Source organism: Euprymna scolopes, chromosome 11 (assembly GCF_053919585.1).
Source record: "Euprymna scolopes isolate OS-2025 chromosome 11, ASM5391958v1, whole genome shotgun sequence".
NCBI classification, from domain to species: domain Eukaryota; kingdom Metazoa; phylum Mollusca; class Cephalopoda; order Sepiida; family Sepiolidae; genus Euprymna; species Euprymna scolopes.
Window position 1 is genome coordinate 23294711 of NC_136492.1, and position 16434 is coordinate 23311144.

The following is a 16434-nucleotide window of genomic DNA, read 5'->3' on the forward strand; positions in this document are numbered from 1 at the left end:
CAAAAAGCATACAGTGTTTACCGATGTATTGGAAAATTCAAAATGGCGCCCGACCCTCTCTTTAACACGTTAAGTTCGGGAAAAGGTAGTATAAATAATAAACTAGAGAAAATGCTATTAAAAAACCACCGAATATATGTCAAATTATGTCACGGTAACATATATTGAACAAATTTCTAACAGTATTTTGTCTAGTTTATTATTTATTACACCTTTTTTCGAACTTACCGTGTTAAAGAGAGAGTCGGCCGCCATTTTAAATTTTCCAATACATCGGTAAACACTATGCTTTTCGAGCTCAATAAACATGTTAAATTGAATAAAAACACGAAAATTATATCCAGTTTGGTAGAAAAGTAATCTATCTTGCCTTTGATAACATTTATTTGTTATATATTTGTTTTTTGACAACTTTTTCGAATCTATGTGTACAGTAATACAAACCCATAAATTCTTTTTATATTAATATAAAAAAAAAGCGGTCTCGTTTATGAACATACTAACTGCTTTAAAATAAGTGAAACCACTAAGAACTTAACCAGTTAGGTAGAAAGCGAACACTTAGAAAATCGATTTTATTTAAAAAAAAAAAAAACATTAAACAAGTAAAAAATTTTTTTTTTAAATATTATGGGGGTTATAGTCTATTTTAAAAAACAATATCTCCTTCAAGAACGATCATAAAATGTGTTTTCAATCAACATTTATTCAATAAGGGACCAGTTTTCCTACCTAGCGAAAGGGGACCAGTTTTCCGGAGACGAGTTTTCCGGAGACGAGTTTTCCCGAGACGAGTTTTCCCGGGACGAGTTTTCCTAAATTCAATAAAATACATTACTACACATTTATTAATATCTCACTTTTAATCACTTTTATCGACTTTTTAAAACTTTTTTTTTACTTTTTAATAGCATTTTCTTTTTAAATGACAACGTTAATGTTTATGAATATTGAAATAAAATACATTACTACACATTTATTAATAATATCTTCTTTTTTTTTTACTGTTTTACTGTTTGTGTCACTTTTATCGACTTTTTCTGTTCTGTTTTAAATGACTACGTTTTACTGTTTATGTGTCACTTTTATCGACCTTTTCTTTACTTTTTTAATAGCTTTTAATAGCATTTTCTTAAAATGAATATTAAAATAATGTTCCAACTTTTTTCATTTCTATGTGTTTTTAGTTTTGTGTGTTGAATGAAACTTTTATTTTTCATTACAACAATAGGTATCGACCCCGTTTCTTTGGCTGACAAACGACATCTGTCGGCGGTTCTTGAAACTAAATTACACGCATTCGCTTCATGTTACTGACATGCAGAAGTGCCAATGGTGCCATAGGTGTTATTGTAAATTAACACTCTTAGCTAATTCCGTAAAATGAGATTCTACTTTTTTAGGCGAATTTGCACCCTCCCCATGTTAAGAATGGCTTTTTAAATAATAACGTTATTGACACATAAACAGTAAAAAAAAAAAGATATTAATAAATGTGTAGTAATGTATTTTATTTCAATATTCATAAACATTAACGTTGTCATTTAAAAAGAAAATGCTATTAAAAAGTAAAAACAAAAAGTTGATAAAAGTGATTAAAAGTGAGATATTATTAATAAATGTGTAGTAATGTATTTTATTACTATGGCAACTAAAACATGTCCTTTGCGCATGCGTGGGGAGAAGTCATTGTTTTTTTAGGGTGTTCGGCAGGGAACTCTTACCGCGACCAGTACCCAAACATATTTAAGTTTTATTTTTCCAAACATTTCTGTTTTGTTGCTTGTTTATTTTCAAACATTTACGTTTTTTTTTTTTTTTTTTTTTTTTTTTTGCAAGCATAAACTAAATATTTTTTTAAAAATATTTTTCTTTTTGAAAAGTTTGCTTATGCACTTATTGTACCGCGCTATTTTTTAATAGTAGTTTCAAGTAAGATTCAGGTTTTACAATGTCCCTTTTCAAATATATATATAAATACTCGCGGAAAAGGTAAAATAAGTGCAGAAAAATTAAGAAAAAAAAGGGGGGGGATCCATAAAAAAAGCTAAAAGAAAAAACGTTGATTTAAAAAAAAAAAAAAAAATTTATTATAAGAGCGTAAAAAATACTCGCGGAAAAACGGTTGTACCCATAAATATGTTTAAAAGAAAAATATAGCAAAAACATTTAGTTTATGCGTCAAAAAAAAAATAAATAAATAAATAAAATAAACGTAAATGTTTGAAAATAAGCAAGCATCAAAACGTAAATGTTTGGAAAAATAAAACTTAAATATGTTTGCAAAAAAAAAAAACAAAAAAACAAAAAAAAACGTAAATATGTTTGAAAAAAGACAACAAAAAAACATGTTTAAAATTAAAATATAACAAAAACATTTATTTTTATTTCAAGGGTGCCATTATATAGATTTTGTGCTTCCGTAACTGGGTGGACAGGCAGTAACGCCACCTATAGTCAAACGGAGGAAACAGGCTCTCTCTTTCTTCACGATTACCGGCAAATTGGTGCTAGTGCAGAGAGTGATCCGCGCTTTTTTTAAAATCGTATTTCCAAGTTTAATTAAAGTTTTATGATATGTTTTTTATTCAATTGTATGGTTGAAGTATAGAATAGGTACAAAACATCCTCCCCTCTCTATGTTAAGAATGGCTTTTTTTAAATAATAACGTTATTATATACGTCCGGATCACTCTGCACCAGTACCGGCAAATTAAGTGAAAGTAAGTTTAGCGTCCCAAAATTTCAGTTTCCAATGTTTTGCAATTAATATAGGTCATTCATTTTATTTTTTTAAAATTTTTATTATAATTATAATAATTATTAATAGTTTTATTAAAATTTCTGTGACACTCATTTATTTAAATATATTTTGTTTAAATACTTCATTTTATTACTTACATTACAAAGGTTTGCGTAAATAGAATTTTTTTTTAATCTTTAATAGTTTTGTAAATATATAATATTAAAGAAAATGTGTTGTAAATATATATTTTTCTTTTAAATCTTTAAAAGTTTTTAAAATATATTTAAAAAAAATCTTGCTCGCGAACATTCGAATATGTCTGCTATTTGACCTGTTTACACGTTTAGAAACAACTAACGGCAATGTCAAGGTCGAACAAACGGTGCCTCTTGAATTGTTCGCTTATTTTTGTCGTCTGCTACGGGGTATCTAATCTTTACTTGATTCTTTATTTCTTCATCTTTCTTGTTTTTTTTTTAAACTACTCTAGCAAGTATATTGAACGTTGTCTAACACGATATGTTTTAATATAAAGATACTGTGAAAGTGTGTGTGTTCTCAACCTATATACTCAACGAATCTTTGATCTACAGACTTTAAATTGTGATATCTAGGATTTCCCCAAAACCTCTGGCCTTGATGAAGGGGAGACTAAAACTTGCTGTTATGGTTTCAAATGATCTGAAATAACAGCAAGGGGAAACTTTAATTCCAAAAATTTCTCATATGTTATATCTTCCCTCTTTTGGAAATAGGGTACGATTATGAATATCTCCAATATCAAATAATCCGTATACACCGTGAAATTTACTTTATGTATGAAAGCCAACGAGGAGAGATATAACATATGAGAAATATTTGGAATCAAGTCTTCCTTTGCGGTTATTTCAGATCATTTGAAACCATAGCAGCAAGTTTTAGTCTCCCCCTCCATCAAGGCCAGAGAGTTGTTGGAAATATGGAAGATGTTGGTTCTGTAATTCATATGCACAACTAGGGAAACAAATGACTTTGATTGAAATATTGGTAAAAGTAAAATCTTTCCCATCCAAACAATCCTTTAAAATTATCACTATTACAGATTTTTAAGGGTGCTAAAAACGAAAACAATGTTTAAAATGGCAGGAAATGAGTAATTTCCAAGATATGAAGAAATTATAGTTTCCAAAAGTGGGGGATTGCTGAGATTCGGAAAACAATGCCGAGATGAGCAAAGAGCGCCTAGAATTTCCAAATGGTCACCCATCTGCTACTAGCCAGACTCAACATTGCTTAACTTCGTTTATCTGATGAGAACCGGTGTGTCAATGTGATTACACCACGGTCGGGTTTCAATCCTGGCTTGAGGTAGTTGCACTGATGAGCTGTGAAACAGGGAAACAGTACTGTATGTGGATGACTATAATGCTCCTCATCTTGAGTTGAGCATATTCAGAAGTGATACACGAATTACCATTAGCGTATAAGCGATGCTCTTTGTGTAAACAAACTGAGCTTAGGTATTTTAGACGATGTCAAAACATCGTTCAACTCACGACTCGCTCAGTAGCTGCCGATAGCATAATGGGTTTCAATCCTGGCTTGAGGTAGTTGCCTGTCTCACAGCACTTATGAGCTGTGAAACAGTACTGTATGTGGATGACATGTGTGTGTGTGTGTGTGTGTGTGTGTGTGTGTGTGTGTGTGTGTGTGTGTGTATATTTGGTACTTATGCATCTGTCACCACGGTGAAAATAGTTTTATTATTTAGAAACCAATTCTTAATATGAGGGTGTTCTCGTAAAAATATGAATTTGACTTGAAATACTATTAAAAAATTAGCGCGATAACATAGATGTACAAACACTATGTATTTGTATATTGTACAAACGAAAGAAAAATAATGAGAAAGAGGATGAGAACGAAGAAAATAGACTTAAGTTAACTATGAGTGTATATGCGTGCGTGCATGTGTTTGCAGGTGTATTTTTCTGAGTGGATAATCTATCTAGTCTAGTACATCTATGAAAGTGAAGATGTGTGTGAGGGCACTTCTCAACCTATATACTCAACGAATTTTTAATCTATAAACTTGAAATTTGGTACATAGGGTATTCAGACATACGGAAAACTTTTTAATCGTTTTTTTTTTTTTTCCATTCAGAAAAAAGGGTTGATAAGGACTAAAAATGGAAAAACTGGTACTTGGGAGTCATCAGATTTTTATGTGTTTGTCAACTGTTTCATGAATGCGCATCCATGGCCTTCTTTATGTTAAGCATAAGTTGGTTTGAAAATACTTTTTAAAGATCGTGGCAAGGTGGCCGAATGGTTATCGTACTTGACTCACTGTCTTTAGGTGTGTTTCGATCTCAGCTCAAGTATTTTTTTTATTTTTGACTTACAAGAAGTAAATTGTTTAAACAGTACTCGTATGCACATGTCTCAGTTTCTTTTCGTTTTTTTTTTTTTTTACTTAGGAATTTAACGTTACGTTTAATATCGGGCAAGGCCGGGTACATCTGCTAGTAGCCTAGTAGCTAATATTCTCCTTTTTTTTTTTTTTTTTTTTCTTTTCTTTTTCAGCTTACCCAGTCCGAGTTGAAAGATTGAACGTTATGGGTTGTACAGTCTGTCTGCCTCATGCACGTCTGTTTTTGCTCATGTGAAAAGACTGGAGTTACGTGTGCGAGGGTTGCGAGGAAATTCGTTGTAGTTCGTTTCCTTTTGTATATTTCAACCGCTGTGATTTATTTCTAGGTAGAAAACACGTATACATCGATAGAAGTCGGAGGGAGGGGAAAACAACTGCAGAAACCCACCCTTTTGACGTCATGATTTGTAGACTAAATATGACGGTGATGCACCCGCTGGGTTGTCGGTTCTGAAATAGAATACGCCGGCTCTAAATGTAATGCGTAGGTGGGAAAGAAATAGATTTTGATAACTGGCAGGCGACCTTTTCAGAGACCCCGAGTAAGGTCCCTAATTCCCTTCACGTCGAGATATCGATTGGCAGTATGCACCGACTCCGATATATCAGGTTGGTGCAAAAGTTTTTGCCGATTTAAGGTCTCATCTTGAAAATGAGAAACTGCGTTTTTGAAACCCTTTATTCATAACAGTAATGACCTAATCTGTCAACGGACGAATAAATGCCTCACTTGTAATTTTTTTTAGGTTTTAATGTGAAATATGATTCTAACTCCTGTTCAGTGTCGTCGTGATGTAAAACTAAGGTCATCCGAATTTTTTTTTTGTTTTCCTCATGTTCACCCCTTACAAAGCATATCGCCACTTGGACGTAAGTGGCTACTATTTGGGGCTATGTCTAGGAAAGATTAGCAAGATGTTGGCTTATATTACATTCAAACTTCTCCTTATCAATACAGTCAGGGAAGCAGGTAGCAGGAAGGAAATTCCAAAGTCTCTCGACGTAAATACCCCCGTCAAACGTAACTAGCAGCAAAGTCCCACCTCTACACAGTAGAGATCCCTACATGTAAGAAAGTCTTCTACTCTCTTCCCCAGAACTGCCAGACTCTGGAATTACTTTCCGGGTTCCTGCTTCTCCAACTGTACTGACATCCAGAAGTTCAAGTGTAATGTGCCCAGACATCTTGCTGCTCAACTCCCTACATAGTATCCCTGCAACTTATGTCCCTGATAGTAGCCTCCTACATCAAAATGGCACTGTGCCTTGTTTGGGGTGAAAATGTAATAAAAAAACAAAAAAAAACTAATAGCTGTTTGAGGAAAGAACCTATTAGAGTAGAAAGCTTTCTGGCATTTAGGGACCTCAACAATGAAGGGGTGTGATTTTGTTGCTAATCGGGTTTGTCTGAGATATGTACTTCGAAGGGGAACAAGTGTAACGAGTTCATCAGAGCACATTCTGTTGAAATACTTGTAAAACAAGTACAGAGATGCAACATTGTGGTGATGGGACAGGGGTTGGAGCTTAGTTGACAAAGGGGGATCTATATATAAACAAATAACATGTACGTAAATCGCGATATATCTTGTTAATTTCAGTGTTATGCGACCATTAGTTTAAGAGTTTATCAGTTAAATATTTTCACACACACACACCCATCTATCTACTGTTTTATTTATATAGATTTAATAATAGAGATGATAGGACTATCACGGAATATCGTAATAATTATTTTTTGTCTTTCTACATCACACAGCCTGGAAAATATACGCTAGTTCATGTGAGTACATGCTGTCTTTCCTCAATTGGCTATATCTTATGTATTTAAAATGAATTTAATAGGTCTAGCTTGTTAAAAGTTAAGAATTGGTATTTCTTATATGTCTTTGGTAATTTTAATAAATGCACTATTCTCCTATGCATTAAAACATGATCATTCTTTTAACTTTAAACAAGTTGGACATATCAAAATTGATTTTAAATACATCTCAGCGAAGACTTCTTTAATCAGCACTCTGGATCTTGTTATCTTTGATATTTTGCATGTTTGTTCGTCCGCGTTCTAAAATAATATTCATTAAAACAAATGGAACATTACTATACACGATAGCAAATTCATAGCTGCACTATAATATTCATTTGCTAATATTTTTCCTCTGATGAAAGACCGCATTTCTTTGAAACTCCACGGATTAAGGAAATTTTAATATACGAGGTGCCTTCAATAAGTTTCCAGACTTTTTGCATATGAGCACTTTTATTGAAAGTACACACATGAAACTCTAGTCCCTTTTAAAGTAATCTCCTCTGGCTGCAATGCACGTTATATCGTTCCAACAACTTCTGGAAGGCTCCATGGAAGTCCTCTTGTGTAAGCATGTTAATGGCTCTCGTTACAGCCTCTTTCATCTCCTCAATTGTCTCATAACAGCCTCTAAGGTTTTCCTTGAGCTTAGGGAATAACCAAAAAGTCACAGGAAGCAAGGTCTGAACTATAGGGAGGGTGAGGAACTGTCTTGATGCCCATCTTGGTCAAATAGTCTGTGACAAGGATGGACTTGTAAACTGGTGCATTGGGACAAACTTTGCGCAAATCTTCCACAGCTTCAGTTCCCTGCAGTTAATTGTGTGTACAGTTCCCACACTGGCATCAAACTCTGCACTTATTTTTTTTATAGACACACGGCAGTCCTTATCTATGAAATTCTTTATTTGGCCAATCAACTCTGGTGTTCTGACTTCGTTACTCATCCCACCTCTCATCATCCCTCAGACTCCCTGGTTTCCTTGAATCTCTTATGCTTCTCAAAAACTGCTCCAAAAGCAGTCTGAAGCATTCCATACGTTTCTGTGCCATTTTTTTCCATGTTTGGAACAGAATTTTATTGCATATCGTTCTTCTAAACTTTGGTTTTGATACCCCCAAATTCGAAGCTATCTCTTTACAACCCTTCCTTTTCATGACCTATCATACTTTCATATATCAAAGTCCATTAAAAAAAGAAATAGCTTATCCCATCATGCCCTGCCTTCCCAAGATGGCCTTCGGGTATATAAATGAGCTAGCCATCCTTTCCTTCTTCTTTCCCAAAGAGCGATCCAGATACGCCCAGTACGTCGTATATTACTTATTTTTTTGTATTTGTTTCTAGCCATAACCTAGCCTTAAAAGGTATCTTTCCCCCCCCCCCCTTCGCATATACCCCACACGCCCCCCCCCGATCTATTGCTCTACTGAAGTGTCCTCACGTCTAGATTACATTTTTGAAATTAACCAGCTGTGACAATCGGCCTTTAGTAGAGTGTATTCTAATTTCTGTTGTAGCTGTTCATTTGAACCTGAAATCATAAAAATGGGTCAGTCATCTCATAAGATGTATAACAATAACATACTGAATTTTCAAGATTTTAAATACCTCTACAAAATAAAAATCTGGAAACTTATTGAAGGCACCTCGTATTTTATTTGAGTATCCTGTTGAACAATAAATTCATGTAAAATATGATTTACAGTTTTAAGTTTGTGTTCTCTCTCGATCTCTCTCTCTGTATGTATGTATATATATATATATATATATATATATATATATATATATATACTTGTTTATTGTTATATAAACATGCTCACATGAAATTGAACTTTTGAATAGTCAAGTCGCTGCCTGATGATATCTGTTGTTTGATTGAAACAAGTGGCTATTTGTAGCAGCGGGATGTGAGCATGTTTATATAACAATAAACAAGTATTATCAGCTCTTTTTATTGAGCACTATCTAACAACCTCGTTGAATTCATTAGTCCATTACTTTTGAATATAAAAAAACCCCGAGTATATATATATATATATATATATATATTTAAAGGAGATTAGAACAATAGTCTAAAGAGCTAAGTGTATTTTAATGTAACAGTGAAATTACTAGTTTAATTAAAATACAGGAAATAGAAAGTGCTCGTTGTAATTTAGATATATAATAAGCTCGATAGTTAAATGTCCTAGAGCTAATTCAATTTTAAGTAATGTGATTTATAATTTAAAAATTAAAAAAAAATTTTTTAAATTTAAAAATCAAATTTTAATTAAATTAAAAATCAGTTTCATAAGAAGGAACAACAACAAAATCAATTATCTGTACGATCGTTTCGGAAATCCGTGCTTTTTATTGTGGTATACATGAAGTTATGTAGAACAATTATATATAGTTTTTTTGGTAAGCACGGTCTCCTCATCAGCAAATTTAGGAGGATTTTTATTGAATTTAAAAGACACCATAAATAAACCTAGCATTAAAAGTAAGGCAGATGAATCTTTTAGTTTTTCTTTTTTTGAAATCAGGAACTGTGTTTAAAGTAGTCATTTAGATGTTTGCTATAGCTTTTTATTTTATTGATGAGGAGACCGTGCTTACCAAAAAAACTATATATAATTGTTCTACATAACTTCATGTATACCACAATAAAAAGCACGGATTTCCGAAAAGATCGTACAGATAATTGATTTTGTTGTTGTTCCTTATGAAACTGATTTTTAATTTAATTAAAATTTGATTTTTAAATTTAAAATTTTTTTTTTAAATTTTTAAATTATAAATCACATTACTTAATATATATATATATATATATATATATATATATATATATATATATAATACTAGACTACCCATGACCCATTGGGTCAGTGTAATATATTAACTATGGAATTAATGTATGAGCGTGACACTTATGACGTAAAGAAAATAGTTTTTTGTGATGTAACAGAAACATTTCTATGAAAGTATATTAACATGAAAAAAGAATATAGATAGATTCCTATGAGTCGTTCTGTTCATAATTGTTTATTTTAAAAAACCCAAAAAAACTTACAGCCATTTTCCAGTGGTTTGCCATACTTATAGGTAAATGTGCACTGAACAGATACGATAATACTTAAAGTTAAATTCAAATTTTGATATCTTTTAAACGCGAAAAAAACAATTGGGATGCTGAAAACGTATACAGTAAAACAATACCTTTTATTGTTGCGTTGATTATTTATTTGTAATGCAAATTAAAAAAAAATATTTATTTATTTATGTTGGTAGTGTAGAAGAAAATGCATGAATGTTTTTTAAGAAAGGTGTATTAAAAATGGAGAATAAATTTAAAAAAAAATGAAGGCAATGGGTAAATCGCCGTTGTAAAATGCTCTTATGGTTGTCAACGAGTTAAAGTAGATTTATTTGTAAGAAAATTGCGTTAAAATAACTTAAACGTAATACGGAAATGAACGATGTAAAAATAAAATTCAGAAAGTATTAACAATTGTTTATTTGGATAATTTAAATGTGAACAAAACAAAAACAAACAATTGGAACGCTGAAAACGTACACAGTAAAACAATACGTTTTATTGCAGCGTTGATCATATGTTTATGTACGCATGCGCAACCGGAAGTCGTAAACCAGATGTTGGGTTACAACACCCGTTACAAGGTCATTTGAGTTTTATAATTATATATATATATATATTTACATAGAGAGAGTGTAAGGTATGGAAATATATGGTAATTAAGCTACATGGATTCTTCCATGTTTTATTACCATATGGAATCATCAGGCCTGAATACTTTCTACTCTGATTTAGATGAAATGCAAATGATTCTGTGTAGCTTAATTGCCATATATTTTCTTAACTTACTTCCTAGCTCTACTCACGTATTGAACTCTATTGAAGTAAATACTAAAAATTGATACTTAAAACTTTATATCACCTAACATTTTAATTGTATACATGAAATAATTATACCTTGTACATGTAATATATATTGTGTGTATATTTGCTTTATATGTTTTGTGTGGATATGTGTATCTCTGTTTATAAAGTGAGGCTATTTATTGCACTGACAGTAAGATTAAAACGCCAAAATAATGGAACATTAGCTTCACAACATACTGATTATGTGTATGTGACCTATGCAATAAGGTTAACTAATTTGCATATTGCTTTGCAAAAATATGTCACATTAATTCGCTATTTGTGCTTATTGTTTTCCTATTTAATGATTGTTTTCGTTTCATGATTATTGCTATTTACATATTTATTGGTGAAGTAAATACAGCGTTCTTTTTACATGTGGGTTGGTCTTCTCTTCTTTGCCGGTGCCTCATTTTTTAGTTGTACGACCGAGCGGCACCCAACGATTAACTTTGCAACCCCTCTACTCTAAAATTCTAAAATATTTTTTTTCTAGGTTCGTCAAAGTTTTTTTTTCACTTTTCATTTAAAAAAAAAAAAAAAAAAAAAAAAAAAAAAAAAGTAGAATCCCATTTTCTTTTTTTTTTGGGGTGGGGGGCGTATGACGATTTAGTGAAATTTACCATTTTTATGGCGGTGGAGGGAGTTAATCTCTGTAATTATATTTTTAGTTCAGAAATAAAATGGTTTTATATTATGGATTTGTAGAGAGCACTCAATCTTGCCCAGTCATAAAATATGCTTAAATATATTTTAATTCATGCAGATTTCGTATAACACAGCCAATTCTCTATTGAATATTATATTTTACCTAATATTTTCCAAAATGTTCAAAAAAAAAAAAAATTTGACTTTAGTGCCATCAGCTAGAATTGAAACCAAAACATTTAGTGCTCCAACAGCGTTCCCTATCATTTGAGCTATTGATATATAGATAAGAAAGATTTAAAATGAAACCACTTCCAGCTATGAATGAATTTGCGCATACGCAAAAGTAATAGAAATATGTCGGCAAGTTTAAATGAACATTTTGCATTTCAGCTCGCCGATATATATCTGTATGCATCATTCATTCATCCAAACAAAGATTTTACTTGTTATAAACCATCCTTGGTGTATGGTTACTATTTCCTGTTAATTTCAGTGTTATGTGACCAGTAGTTTAAGAGTTTATCGGTTAAATATTTATAGACAAACGCACACACATACTTCTACTGATTCATTTATATGGGGGGGGGGAAATGAACATTTTGGGCGAAAAGTGTCTTTTTAGGTAAATTTATTTTTACGGTTGTAATCCTGTTATATATTGTGAATTAAAAACAAAGCAATTCCACCCATAACACACTGAGGTTAAGCAAACCAGTCAGCGAGTACCCCCTCCCAATTTTAATAAGATGTTCTACTTTTCTGCTTAACCTAAGTGCTATTGTGAGCTACCCTATTGAATCAGTAAATAAACTCTTCCTAACACTATTGGTCCTGCATATGACCTTAAACTATATCCAGTCGTAAGGCCCCAGCTTGCAGGCTTTGGGGAGTGTGGAGCCACCCTTTAATCACCATTGCTCCCAGGTCCACTCTGACCCGGAGTGGTAGTACCTATTAGGGTTCCAACTATGGGTTAAATAGAAACTGATTTGAAAACAACAAATATATTCTATTAAAAAAATTTTCTTCAAAATCTTTGGATTTGGCATTAAAATAACCTGAAAAGGGTTGATATGCCGTAAAACAAAGACAACCAACCAACCAATCCTAACACTATTAATAAATAGTATTTATAACCAATCCCAAAATAGCCTCTGCCAACTCATTATTTTTGTACTTTCTGTCAATACATACTCATGATAACTACTCCATTGTTGTCTGCTGGTGCTACCAGATCAGGCTGTGTGAAGATATCGGCTTACTAACCTAATGCTAGATATAGCAGGGCAATGCCGAAGGTATTGCTAGTAGACGATCGTTGTGATCGTTGTAATATTTGTAACAATAGAATGTTACCAGAGCAAAATAAATATTTACAGAGAAAATTTATGTTTAAGATGTTTCACAAATAAAAGAAGGTAAAACATGAACACTAATTTTAAATAGATTGACCTCTATAGTCTGACGTCGTAGCTTTAAGGTGACATGGATTTTAGAGGAAGTTTTGGGAAAAGATGCAATGATTTGATCAGTCAGAGATCGGGAGCGTCAAATAGTTGCAGTCAAGAATTAGTAGCGAGAAAGAGCGGATCAAGTTGGACGGTGACGGATCCCAGTAGAGGGGATTAGAATGCGTTAGTCTAGAACCAGCAGCAGCAGCTTTCCAATTGGGAAACATCAGTAATAAAAGTTGCTGAAAAGACAAACCCAAGATTTGTTGATTCATTGGGATGAATCTTCTTTGCGACTTTTCTTGAGCAGGGACGGACCAGGTATGTTTCTCCTATTAGCCCGATGTTACAATTCCAGAGAACTGTTATTTGTCCCTTTTATTACACTAGCAAGGCTACCCAGCGTTGCTCGGGACCGTATAAACAATGAAAAAACAAAAGCAGATATTGAACATATGTTTTATTCTTAGGGGAGAGGAATCTTTCATCTCAAGTTTTAGCGTTAATGACAGGTTTTTTGGGGGCCCCCCTCGAAGATAACTGATCAGTTGACCAACTTCTAGTGGTCCGTTTGACGTGAAATTTCGATATTTGTCATCCGGGTGATGGGGCTTCGATATGATACCAAATTTGTCAAGTTTGGTTCCGTCTTTCAAAAGTTTTAGCGTTACAAACAAACATACATACATACACACAGACGTTTGGCTTTTATATATTATACTAGCAGGGCTACCCGGCGTTGCTCGGGACCGTATAAACAATGAAAAAACAAAAGCAGATATTGAACATATGTTTGATTCTTAGGGGAGAGGAATCTTTCATCTCTATGTATTATTTGTTTTATCTACCCTAGGACTGATATTGTTCATGTTTTATCCCTAGCATAGGTAATTTACAGCATGTATATGAAATTGTTTTACCTTAGGGAGAAGAGAACAGGTAATATACAACATAATGTGTCTATATTACATCCCTGGCAACGCCTAGAAACCAGCTAGAACATGTATTTCAGTCAATCTTTATTATATCCTGGGCTATGCCGGGAAACCAGCTAATCTCTTTTTAGTGACTTGACTACCAAAATACCTCCCTAAGTGTGTCCTTTCTTTTGAACTTATTAGATATAGGTATCTAGAAATGTGTGTGAAATTTTGTTGAATGCATTGTTCACTATGATTTTCTTATTGTTCTACACAATATCAACTGTAGCGAAATAACACAGTAAACTTAGTGTAGTGTTAGAATAAAGAGCAAAGGAAAAAATTAGAATCATATTTTGTAATTGCAAATCTAAATTTGCTAGCATGTACCAGTATTTGCCAGGTTGTTGAAATTTGGAACTTATAACATATGTAGTGGCCTTTTCCTAGATACCTATTGCTAAAAATTATACTTTCATTTTGTTAGAAAAATCTCTCTTCAGATGCCCTGCATCATTCAAAATAAAAACAAATATTTTTATAATTGTTTCAGTATATTGCTACACAATGTGAAAGTTTTTAACCTTTGTAAAAAAAATCATGAATGTGCTTATATTGCAAAAAAGAAAATATCAGTGCACAGTATTGAAAGTGTTTGAGATTCAAAAGTCTGTAACATTTCTACTAACTTCATAAGATGTCATGTGAGAAACTGAATTGAATATCAAGACATTATCTGAAGCGTTTTTATTTTGGTGTAACATATGTGTTTACAGTGAACCTTAACTTTTAATAAACAGATTGGTATGCAATGACATAGGCTAAGAATCTTTAAAATATATATAAATTGGAAAAATGTGTGAACAAATGAAAAAAAAAATGATCCGCTCCACTTGATGACATCAAGCACAGTAATATTTTAGTGAAGAAAATATGAAATTGATGTTCAGTGATTAGTTTGGATGAATGAGAAAATGTAATTGTTTGATGCATAAAAATAACTCAGTTGCTGTATTTGATATTAAGCAGCAAAATATAGTGATTTGAATATTTGGGAAAACATCAAACCAGATTATGTAAAAAGAAAAAAAAAAGATGAAATTAGAAAATATATATTTTATGTTTATGAGTTCTGCCAATCAAAATTTTGTGGCAGAAATTGGGTGATTACCATGCAATTTTATTTTGGTAAAATTCTTAAATTATTAGAATGTTTATTATAATTTCTAATTAGTGACTTGTTATAATCAAAATCCGCCCTAAAGAGTGTCCTTTCTTTTATTAGGTATCAGAGTAGGTATCAAGATTTCTACTTCTATACAAATGTGATATTTCAGATCTGTACATAAAAAATTTGTTGAATATATAGGTTGAGAATTGTTCTGTGTCGCTCTCTCTCACACACACACGCATTCTCACTTTTATAGATATAATAGATAGATTACTCTAGATATATTTCCATATGTCTGAATACCCTATATACAAATTTTCAAATCGGTAGATAAAAAAATTTGTTGAGTATATAGGTTGAAAATTGTTCTCTCTCTCTCTCTCACACACACATTCTCAATTTTAGAGATATAATAGATAGATTATGCTAGATATATTTCCATATGTCTGAATACCCTATATACAAATTTTCTAATCTGTAGATCAAATATTTGTTGAATATATAGGTTGAAAATTGTTCTTACTCTCTCTCTCTCTCTCTCTCTCTGGCTACCTCACACACACATTCTAACTTTTATAGATATAATAGATAGATTATGCTAGATATATTTCCATATGTGTGAATACCCTATATACAAATTTTCTAATTTGTAGATAAAAAATTTGTAGAGTGCATAGGTTGAGAATTGTTCTCTCTATCTCTCACACACACATTCTAACTTTTAAAGATATAATAGATTATGCTAGATATATTTCGATATTTCTGAATACCCTATATATAAAAATTTGTTGAATGTATAGGTTGAGAACTGTTCTCTCTCTCTCTCTCTCTCTCTCTCTCTCTCGCTCACACACACACACATTCTCACTTTTATAGATATAATAGAAAGATTATCCTAGATATATTTCTATTTGTATGAATACTCTATATACAAATTTTAAAATCTGTAGATAAAGAATTTGTTGAGTATATGGGTTGAGAATTGTTCTCTCTCTCTCTCTCTCTCTCTCTCTCACACACACACATTCTCACTTTTATAGATATAATAGATTATGCTAGATATATTTCCATATGTCTGAATACCCTATATACAAATTTTCAAATCTGTAGATAAAAAATTTGTTGAGTATATAGGTTGAGAATTGTTCTCTCTCTCTCTATCACACACATTCTCACTTTTATAGATATAATAGACAGATTATGCCAGATATATTGAAATATGTCTGAATGCCCAATATACAAATTTTGAAATCTGTAGATAAAAAATTTGTTGTATACATAGGTTGACAATTGTCCTCTCTCTCACACACACACACATTCTCACTTTTATACATATAATAGATAGA

At 32.2% G+C, this 16434-nt stretch overlaps 1 protein-coding gene across 2 annotated transcripts in view; it reads left to right on the top strand.

The window, feature by feature from the left end:
* The window catches only part of LOC145287805 (patatin-like phospholipase domain-containing protein 4), a 137146-nt gene that overhangs the window by 64015 nt on the left and 56697 nt on the right, over positions 1-16434 (top strand). Inside the window, exon 2 of one of the 2 annotated variants that reach the window (XM_080135651.1) lies at positions 6919-6942. The exons of the other annotated variant lie outside the window; for it this stretch is intronic. The gene's annotated coding sequence lies outside the window, so the exon portion shown is untranslated. The remainder of the gene's footprint in view (positions 1-6918; positions 6943-16434) is intronic. 2 annotated transcript variants of the gene reach the window in all.